The sequence below is a fragment of the Panicum virgatum genome, chromosome 8N, assembly GCF_016808335.1.
Source record: "Panicum virgatum strain AP13 chromosome 8N, P.virgatum_v5, whole genome shotgun sequence".
Taxonomy (NCBI): domain Eukaryota; kingdom Viridiplantae; phylum Streptophyta; class Magnoliopsida; order Poales; family Poaceae; genus Panicum; species Panicum virgatum.
Genome location: NC_053152.1, coordinates 37,515,758 through 37,527,237, shown reverse-complemented (window position 1 = coordinate 37,527,237; position 11,480 = coordinate 37,515,758).

The following is an 11,480-nucleotide window of genomic DNA, read 5'->3' as shown; positions in this document are numbered from 1 at the left end:
TGTTGTGTTCACAGATCATAAAAGTCAATAATGAAATTCTGTGTTTCAGTACTCAGATTTGTTTGGTGGATAGCCTGGTGCGAAATGTAACACCATTTTTCTTGGTGGAGAGCAGAACAGGGGGAGGTTTGTGGGTTGATTTCCCAGCGTGGGCAGTATAAAAAAAATCATGTGGACAGTTTTTAATGAACCAAGAATAAGATCTGCTGATTACATTAAATATAGGATGAAATCCAGACTGAACAAGGTAACAGAGTGACGCAACCCAACCTACTTGATCAAGCAACAACCGAAACAACAAACCTAACAACAAGAACATCGCTCAATCAAATTGAGACATCAACCCGTGACGCACGACATCGCCACTACTCCCAAGCATGAACAACCCACACCGAACTAGACAAGGACCACCACTCCGCAACGCCACACTGCCAATCCATGGCCATCGCCAAGTGCCGGCGATAAATAGCTATTCTGGTGGAGCACGTGCGGTTCTTTTTGCTCCAGCTTAATCCCATATTCTTCAATCTCGGATCTGTTTGCTCTTCCTGCTTCCTGCTCGTTTAACATGTGCCTGTCTTCCTGACCCCTATTTTTTTTTTGTCTCAGCCGTTCCTCCTCTTCCTTCAAGTCCAGAGTATACCTGAATCGTCGGCTTGGATTGAGAACCAGAGGTGCTTGTCGCCACCTGCGCAAGCGCTCAATATGGCTGCCTTTATGAACAAGCGTACCATCCATCAACACCATTTTCATTCTCGGTAGGTCGTGAAACAGACGCAAACTATCCTTACTCAGAAAGTTGCACCTGTAGACTTGCAATATCTCCAGGTTTGGCAATGCTCTTTCTTGAATAGATAATGACATGAGATTTTCCAACTGATCAAGCTGCAGCAGCTCCAGCTTTGGGAATGCGCCACATGGAAATGCAATCTCCTCCACCACAAGCGAGTTAGCCATTAGACGTAGCACGATCAACTTGGGTAGCTTAGCGATGACCTGTACAGCATCCCCATCCAATAGCGATGACTATGGAGTGTCTTGATCCACCTCGGGAGCGTACCAAGATTGCCATACAGCTTCAGTGTTTCAAGGCGGTGTGGAGGTGAGGTAACAGTGTGTAGTCTGCTGAGTGAATCATCAGAGTGAACCATCAATGATCGCAGATGGTGGAGATGTTCAAGGGTGGAGCAGAGATGCTTGCTGTTAAGCTTGGTAATGCCCATGACACCCAACTTTCGTAGCTGTGTAAGTTTCTGTACCTCCTTCATAACAGTTCGACTCCCTGCTGCATTAATGGTTCCCATTTTCAGAAGAGACTTCAGTTCCCCAATCTTATCTGGGACGCGCACACCAAATGGTTTGTGCCTTTGACACAGAGATAGCAAACACATGCAGAAACCAGATGAAACAGCATTTTTGAGAATCCCAGGATAATCTCTAGTCATTTCACCGTCAAACTCTTGCTGAGAATTGCATGCGGCCTGTGTACCACCATGAAGACGGCGCAATCTCGTAAGATGGATGGACGTAGATGGCAGCTTAGCAATGTAAGTGCCCCGGATATCCAATTCCTCAAGGCCATGCAATTTGCCCAAGGATTTGGGTAGATGTGCAATGCCAGTGTTCCTTAGACCCAGATACTTGAGATGCCGGAACTCCCCGATATGGTCCAGGTCATGATGCTCCAACATACCTTCAGTGTCTTCCAAATCCAGAACCCTTAGCAACTTCATGCTTGGTGAAATGAAACAAGAACTCCACTTCCCACGAACTGTCAGTGATCGAGCACAGGAGAGGTCCAATCTCTTGAACTGATCATCATCTCTTGTCCATCCACTTGTAACAACTATGTGCCTGATTTGGGAGATTGCCAAGTTGCTGTTCACCATGCGCTCATCCAGGACGTCGATAAATCCCCTAGACTTTGCTTCTGAAGATGAGAGTTGTCGGAACACATTGTCAACATGGCAGCCATTTATTCTTCCGCTTGTTATCTCTGTTCGCTTTGATGGATGAACTATACCTCTCATAACAAGGGCATCAATGATATCCTCAACTTCCTCAGTATTATCTCCTATTCCATTCCTCCTGCAGGTTTCTGCTAACTATGCCTTTGCTAATCTTCTGAGCATTACGTTATAGCCTCGGGGGAAGACGCTTAGGTATTGAACCAAATATTTCATATGGGATGGTAAATCATCATAGCTCAATTTTGCTGCTGCCATGGTGACCCCAAGATCAGGGCTGTTCTTCAACTCCGAATCAAAACGGTTTATTAGCAGCTTCTCCCATTCTGTAGATGTTCGAGTTTTGGGGCCTAGAAGCCCACTTATAATGTTGATTGCCTGAAGATTCCCATCACATTTTTGTATGATGGCATGATCAGCCATCGGTTTACACAACTCAATTACTCTGTCACGCCTGAATACCTGTTTGTAGCCATGTAAGTACATTTTAGTATTAGTTGCAAAGAGTGCACAAAACAAAAGTCATAAACTTTGCTCTCATAATGTAGAAAAGTTAAACTGTAATGAGGCCGCATAAGTACTATTGTCTAAACTGTAATCAGGCAGCATAAGTGCCTTATTGTTTGAAGAGTTAAATACACCAGCCGCCCTCGAACTTGTCCTGATGTGCCACTTAGGTCCACGAACTCGCAAAATCGAAATCTAGCACTCTGAACTTGTTAAGTTGTGCCACTTTGGTCCATACCCCTTCACATGGCGCCACGTGGCATGCACATATGCAAAAAAAACCTCTAAAGTTACTATCTTCTACCTTCACCCCCTCACTCCCCTCCTCCCTTCTTCTCTCTCCCAGACCCCGGCCCCTGCTCGACGCGCCGCCCTCCCTGCCCCGGCAGCGAGCCGCGCCTGGGAGCGACAGCGCCGTCCACGCTGTGCCCCATCTCTGGCCCTCTCCGCCACGGGAGGGAGGACCGGGCGGAGCACGCGGCGGCTCCACGCCAGCGCCTCTGCCTCCCGCCCTATCTCCTCCGCCTCGGCTTGGCCCTAGCGGCGGCGAGTTACTGCAGCGGCAGGTGGCCGGCCCCTCCTCGCGAGCTCCGGTGGCCGTGGCCACATCCGGCGGTGTAGGGGCTCGCAGCCGCAAGTGCAGGGCACGTGGCGGTGGCGAAGGAGCAGGGGACGGCGGTGCGGGTCTGTGGCTGCGCGAGCTTGGGGCCACGGCGGCGGGCGTGGATCTACGGTGGCACACAACGCTGGGCTCGGGTCCATGGCGGTGCGAGGAGCTTGAGGCCGCGGAGGATGTGCGTCGACGGAGGCACACGATAGCGCGGATCCGCGGCGGCGGGAGCAGATCGGGGTCGCGCGGCTGGGTGCTAGTCCGAGACGACGCGAGGAGCTCCAGGCCATGGCGGCGCGAGGAACTCGGGACCGCGGTGGCTTTGGACAGCAGCAGCGCGAGGAGCTCGGGGTCGCGGCGGCGGGGCGAGTCTGCCGCAGCGCATAGCGACGGGCTCTTGTCCGCGGTGGCGTGAGGATCTTGGGGCTGCGGCGGGCTCGGGTCGGCGGCGACGGGCGCAGGTCAGCAGCGGCGCGAGGATCCAGAGGCCGCAACAGTGGCGTGCCAAGGGCGGCGTGCCGCGCCGCCGGCCCTGCTCGCCACCGGTCCTCCCCCGCCGCCCGGATCTGCTCGGAGCTGCGCCGCGGGGGCCGCGAACGGGAGCGAGGCCGAGGCGGCGGCGAGGCGGGCCCAAGCCCCCGCGGGGCTTGCGGCCGCGCCCGCGTGCGGGGTGTGGAGTAGCGCGCTCGAGGAGGGAGATGGTGGGATGAGCTCGGTGCGGCAGAGGGAGGAGGGAGGGGAGGGAGGAAGGAGGGGGCGGCACGCCGCCGCCACGAGCTCCGCCATGGCCGCACACGAGCTCTGCCATGCCATGGCCTCCACCGCGAGGAGGGGTGCGCCGGCACAGAGGAGGGAGCAGGGAGGAGCGCAGTGCCGCGGCGGCGCTCCTGGCGGCCTCCGGCGGCGCTTGTGGGGGAGGAGAGAGGTGAAAGTGACGAGGAGGACGTAGATATAGAAGATGAAAAAACTCAAGGGCTTTTTTGCATATATTCATGCCTCTTGAAGGGGTATGGACCAAAGTGGCACAACTTAACAAGTTCAGGGTGCTAGATTTTGATTTTGCGAGTTCGTGGACCTAAATGGCACATCAGAACAAATTCGAGGGCCGCTGGTGTATTTAACTCTTGTTTGAACTTAATGTTGTAGCAATAAAGTTACCATGTTAGTAAAACTTTGTGGATTAATCCCTAGCAATCTACCTACCAACAACACCAGTTAATGATTGTGTCAATAGAAATAACAGTTCAATTCCTGGTGTTTTCATAAAAAAATAAGGAGTCATTTTCCATAACTTAAATTATAGATGTAGTACTGCCTGGTTAACACCCCAGATAACCAGAGTTTACTAAACATCAGCTAAAACTACTAAGTCTAAAGGTTACTGAAAATTTCAGCAGAGTTTCTCTCCTGTAAATCAGGAGTTCAGAAATCACATGATAACCAAAGAAAAAACATGCCGGTCCCAACACCCAATTAAGATCACACTAACCATAGACCTTCTCAACCATAGCCAGCATCATTTCTATGATGTTTATGGTCATGATGTTATTCTTTCTTAAGGAACCTTTAATATCATTCTTGTGAGAATTATAAGAATTAATTGTTTTGAATGTCTGGAGGATGGGAAGCTCTGCCAAAAAATTTAATAATTCTTAGATTAAATAAATTTTTGGTTGATGTTTAATAGCATCTTGTCACGTGGATATCTGGGATGTTACCCCCTACCTGAAGACTTTCACCTAGCTTTGCCATAAATTCACTGCTTCTATCATGTGTTTCTTTATTTTCTAGAATGTCAATGGAGAATCAGACATATTATTTCAGATACATACCTTCCGATAGAATAACTGATGGGCAGCAGCGCTATTAAGAAGGCTCAGCTCGTACATCAAGCTGCTGTTCCCCGAGCAATGTGTAGCAACAGCGGCACTCGCTGTCGTAACTATGACAGTGCAGCTACCACTATTTGCACCAAGTTCTGTCCACAAGCACGACTTGACTTGATCGCATTCTTCTTCTGCTGACAGCCCATCACAATTTTTTATGAGAAAGAAATCAACACATTGACACCAAATCAAGTCCTCAATAAGGTGATCGCCATTGAGCTACGCCATGATATCAAGCCAAGAGCACCACCTTCTTCACCAACACATAGCGCACTTGCATGCAAGCAAGTCAAGAAGTTGAAGAAGATGGCCATCAAGGATAGCTCAAGTGAAGAGGAAGAAGAGGAGGCAAGTCAAAGCTCCTCCAATGATGAAAAAGAGCCAATGCACCCCAACCTCTACATGCAAGTCAAGAAGATGAACAAATGCTTGCAAAAAATCAATTCAATTGGGTATATGGTCTTCCTCAAAGATGGGTCTCATCACCAACAAATGAAGGTTGAGAGGAGATTCAAGAAGAAGAAAGAAAAGAAGGAGAAGAAGCCCAAGTATGAGTCATTTGTCATCTTTGGTGAATGAGTTAGTGGTGGTGAAGAATCAAGTGCAAACTCAAGTGATGAATCAAGTAAGAAATTTACCACTCGCACCAACTTTGGATCATCATCAAACACTTGCCTAATGGCCAAAAGTATGGAGAGTGATGTAAGTGATGATGACTCAGATGCTCCTTTATATGAAGAACTTTTTGAATTAGTTCATGAGCACCAAAAAATCATAAAAAAACAATTAAATAAAATTGAAAATCTTAATGCTCTTAATGCTATTTTCGCTACAAATTATGAAAATTTGTCATGCAAATTCAAATTACTTAGCGAAGAGCATAAAGAGCTCAAGTTGAAAATTAAGAGCATTAATGAAACTAATAATGCTTCCACTTTTTGTTTTGATTCAATTGATAAATTTAACCCTTACAATGAGAGATGCTTTGAGGATGTTGTTGTAGAATCTTGTGATGATCTCATTGCCAAGGAAAATGATGAACTCAAGCAAGAAGTACAAAGACTCATGAAGGACTTAGCTAGATTAAAAGGAAAGGGAATAGAGAGGAATATTCAACCTTCTCAAGATAATCGTGAAAACATGGTGAAGAAGCTTGAGAAGACGTCCACCGTGACTTGCTCAAAGTGTCATAAAAGAGGCCAGAAGTCCAACAAGTGCCCTCAACCAAAGAAGAAGCTTTCGGATGAGAAGAACAAGAAGAAGCTTACAATCAAGAGTTCTCTCATCTACACCAAACCCAACCAGAAGAACAAGAGCCGTAGCACCACTTATGTGATCAAAAAGAAGACAAATAGCAAGGTAGTTGCTCACAAGGTTGGGAAGCAAGAAAGGAGTTGGAATCACTCCATTTGGGTGCCCAAAAATGTCATCACTAATATGAAGGGGCCTCAAATGGTGTGGGTTCCAAAGGAGACTTGAAGCCCAAGAATGGCTTCAGGGTATTTGAAGACTTGGCTACCTAGAAGATGAAGGATTCAAGCTAAAGAAGCCAAGCTCACATTTTGGACATTTATTACCCAAGTTCCCCATAAGGTAATGATAGCTAGATTTCAATTCAATCATTATATAGCTTCATTGCCTTGCTAGGTTGTTTGCATTGCATCACCTAGTGTTATATATGGTGGGTTACTTGTGTCATGATTCTAACCCATAAGCAACCTACATGGTTTAATAAGTGTGTAAAAAACTACACAAAGTTACTCTTCATGGTACATGGACTTCATGAGGTTATTTAATTTTTGTACCATGAGCACAAGCTATAGGTTAAACTCCCCGTTGTTGTCATAGACAATGTGCATACATTTAGTTGGTGATTCAAAACACTAAATGCACACATTTAGGGGAAGCTCATCCTATGATTTGTGTTTTTAGAGACTAACATGTTTTCAAGCTTATCTTTTGTAGTCTCATATTTGAGCCATGATCTATTGAATAAAATTTCTATATCCAAGTTCATAGAATATGTGCTCATGCATGTGCTCACCTTAGTGTACCAAATGTTTTTGACCTCAAAGACTTTCAATTGATATTCAACTTCAATTGGTATTTTTTGAACCAAGTCACTTTCAAATTGGTACATGCAAGGTAACTACTACCCCTGGAGGTATGCATGGTCTATAACTCCTTCAATTGGTATTCTTGTCAATTCTATGTTTTTTAGGGCTACCTCCGTGCATGATATGATCTAAACTTTCTCATTTAATGTCTAGTTGTGCACTTAATTTTCACATTATCATATTGTGCACACGTTTTGTGGAAAGTTTAGCTCATGTCATGCTAGTGTCATATTTTTGTGATCCACCTTAATAATCACTCAATTGGTATCTTTATTGATATCATACAATTGGATCATGATTCAGGGGACTAACTCCCTAGGATACTAACTTTTCCCTTTGAGCTATATTGTTTTGCCAAGCCTTTTTAGGTGACTTGATTCCAATGGGGAAGAAGTTTGGATCAAAACAAGGTGAAAATGAGTATCTTCCAAAGAGGGGGGGCAACTTTGATTCCAATGGGGAGAAAAAGAAGAAGAAGTAGCAAAACTGGGAAGAAACAAAGGAGGATGATGGATTTAAGGGGAGGCCAAGTCAATATTGGATGATGGTAAGCATCCAAGCAAGTGTAAGTGGTTTCAATTAGTTTTAATTTTTCAATTCTTGCAAATTTATGTTTGCTTTGATTGTGTTGTCATCAATCACCAAAAAGGGGGAGATTGTAAGGAAAATGGCTCCATTAGGCCATTATTTTGTGATTTTGGTGATTGAGTAACAAGGCAATCAATGGAACTAATGAGTTTATCAAGTGAATATTAATAGATTCCAGGGATGAAGTAAAAAGGCCAAGCAAAACAAAACATGAAGAAAGAACTCAAAGAAATGTCGAATTGGACAAGTTCTACAAGAATCAGTGGGACCGGATACACCGGTGATGCCGCACCGGTCTAACCGATTGGCATCGGATGCACCGGTGCTCCATGACCGGTACATTGGGCCGTGCAGTGCCCAGGCCACGAGAGAAGGCACAAGCAGCACCGGATGCACCGGTGCTGCCAAAAGAGCCGTCGGTGCAAGCACCAGAGGAGTGTTCAGAGAGCCTGTCAAAGTGGTTAGCAAGGACTCTTCAAGATCTGATACACCAGCGCCCCCACCGGAGCAATGCACCGGTGCAATGCCGTGACAGTTGCAAGGGAGAATAGTTGCACCGGTTGCATCGGTGACTAGGCACCGGTCTAACCCGTGACACCACATCAGCTGTCAGAGTTCCCAACGGATCTCCTGAGGCTCAGTGTGACCGGATGCACCAGTGCTACACCTTCGGATACACCGGTGCATGCGCAGAAAGTTGGGTAACGGCTCTAAACAGATACTTTGACTTGGAGGCCTATATATATGTCATCCCCCGGTCATTTGAAGATTGCTGGAGTTCAGGAACAACACACACCCAAGAATATCTCCAAGCCATCCAAGAGCTTAGTGTTCATATCCTTTAGTTCTTAGCACACTTTAAGAGTGTTGTATAAAGGTTAGCTCTTAGTGAGTGAGAAGACAAGGCCTTGAGCCTTTGTGCTATGGTTCTTGAGTGAACTAAAAGAAGATTTCGATGCGTCGGCACCTTAGAGCATTTGTGGCTCGCCAGCACATCATCGACCCTCCGACTTGGTGTAGAGCGGCGACGACAACCTTGTGCGGGGGACGTGGAGACCCCCATCCTTTGTGGAGAAGCTCCTTAGTGGAACCCGATATCAAAGTGACTGTGATTGTGTTCACGGAAGAGACTTGATTTCCAAGAAGCGATACTCTTAGTGAGTGCTTCAACAATGTGGATGTAGGTGTGCCTTTGTGGCTAACCAAACTACGGGATAAATACCCGCGTCAAGAGTTTGCTTCTCCTATCCCGCTCTTTAAGCTTCCGCATTTCATACTAGCAATTCTTGTATGCCTTTACTTTCATAGAGTAGTTTCTTGATAGGAAAGGCTATATGTTGCTAAACTCTATTGGGATAGGAGTTTTCACACTAGCAAAGACTTAGTTGTACATATAGATAGCATGTTTTAGTTTAATATTGTGTAATTTAGTTGGAGCCATAGGTCTAGGTTTTTAAGTTGCCTAATTCACCCCCTCCCCCTCTTAGGCTAGAGCACCGATCCCGGTCTTTCACTATGGACACCCAATCTTAAATTCCTGCATGCGGCATGCCATGTATGATGACTTGTGCAACCCAAAGCATATCCATGGCTTCTCGTCTTGTCCCCAACGGGACCAACATAATGGTGGAGTTGAGGTGGGTAGTCACCGGTCCCAATGTTGATTTTATAACCGACCGTGAGTTCCCAAACTCACGGTCGATACCCAAACGCGCTCTTTCTTCTCTTTCCCCACTCCTCTTTTCCCCTTCCTCAACCATCTATTAGCTTCCTCCGACGACGGGGGATCCTAGCGGCGCCGCCGGCCCTCCGGGCGCATCCGCCTGAAGCTGCTGACCGCCGCCGCCTCCCTAACCACCACCGCCGCCGGAGGCGGCCGCCGTCTGCGTGGGCCGTGTGCTCCCCCGCCGGCGGGGAAGCACGACGGGGCAGTGCGGCCTCCCGCCACCGACATCTCCAGTTTTTTTTTTCATTTTTTTCTTTTTTTATTAATGTTTTACCTCAGACTTTTTATTTTTTATGTAAAAATTTTTTCTCCTGAATTTTGTTTAATTTATTTCGTATATTTTTTTTCAAATTTTTTCTTGAAGGTTCCCTCTCCCCTAATTTTTTCGGGAAAAAAATTTCTGCTCTCCAATTTTTTTCTTGATATTTTCCTTGAAAAAAAATTCTGCTCTCCAAATTTCCTTGAAAAATTTGCTACTGCTCAAAATTTTCTTGAATTTTTTTTCTAAATTTTTTTCACCAGAAAACGACAAAAAACTTATTAGAAATGAAAAAAAGGCACGGTCGGAAAATCGACCGTAAGAAACTCTCCTTGTGGTCGACCGCAAACTAGCATGGCCCGTCACTGGTGGTGCACAATGCAAGCAGCACTGCCACAGCCCACAGACGCCATGCATCACAGGTGGTGTAGGGACGGCGACAGTCGTTGCTGCTAGCTCTAGGCGGGGTACCCAGCTATTTTTCCCTTTTTTCTTTGATAGTCCAGGACATCTAAAAACAAATTAACTTTAGCGATCTGAAATTCATGAAAAATAATAATATATTTTTAACATAAACTATTATGTCTGCTATAGGCACCACAAGCTCTAACTTAAAAATTCACTTGCGCATGGAGAAAAAAGAGGACAAAACCTATTAAGGGCATCAAAAGATATAGTGTAAGGGTAAACAAACAAAATATAAGTCTAGGGATTATTCGGACATTGGACAGACCTTATGGGAGTGGACTTTTTCATATAAGGGGGTAAGGATGGAGTTGGATGAAATCGAATTTGGAAAGCACATTTTACATATTTTGATGAAATTCAAATATGAATATGAATCTTATCGGATACAAATATAAAATGAATAGTTCAAATTCAAATTCAGATACCTTCTGGATGTGGAAGATAACGTCAACATGAGTATCAATTTATTTTATCAATGATTTTGTAGTAGATCAAAATCATTATACAAGTAATGAGTAAATGATCAATATATAGCACATTATGTAAACATATCTAATAAAAAATAACATACTTATCTATGTATATTACATATTTAAATATATATAACTACTTTTATAATATAAAGTAAATAAATATTTAAATACTTATAAACACATATAGAAATGATTTTGTCATTAGAAAATAAGTAAATTAACACATATAAAATAATTTTAATATTAAGTAACTAAAATAAAATTATCATATCATTAGTAATATTACAATTAATATTACTATAATATTAGCAATTTGTTATATGGATAGTTTTAAATTAGTTTAACTGGTGTATATCATTAAGTAATTAGTCATAGAGATAATTTTAAGATGGTTTCAGTGGGTACATTTTCTTTGTGGATATGATTGGACATTCCGAATTTATGTCAAATATGGATACAAAATGGAAAAATACTGGAAATTTCTAATTTCGGGTACATTATATAGAATCCTTATTAAAATTGGATATCCATATTGGTGTTTCTAGTGGCTATGGATAATTTAGATTTGTGGATATCCATCCATCCCTACAAGGGAGCCCCATGATTATATACACTGCTGCTAAAAAATAAAACAGCACCCATACATGTAAAATAATATTAAACCTCAATAACTCTGTCACATGTGCACTAACACAGGTAAGCCCCTCATACATCAATATAACATTGTCACATACTCAGTAGCCCAGAAATACCGCCCCATATGTACTCACACATTTAATGTCATATTACAATGATAAGAAGATATGAGAAGGGCCTAAAATCATGAGGTTATATTACTTATATATTTATGACTGAGATTGCTTTCGACGATGCTCATGT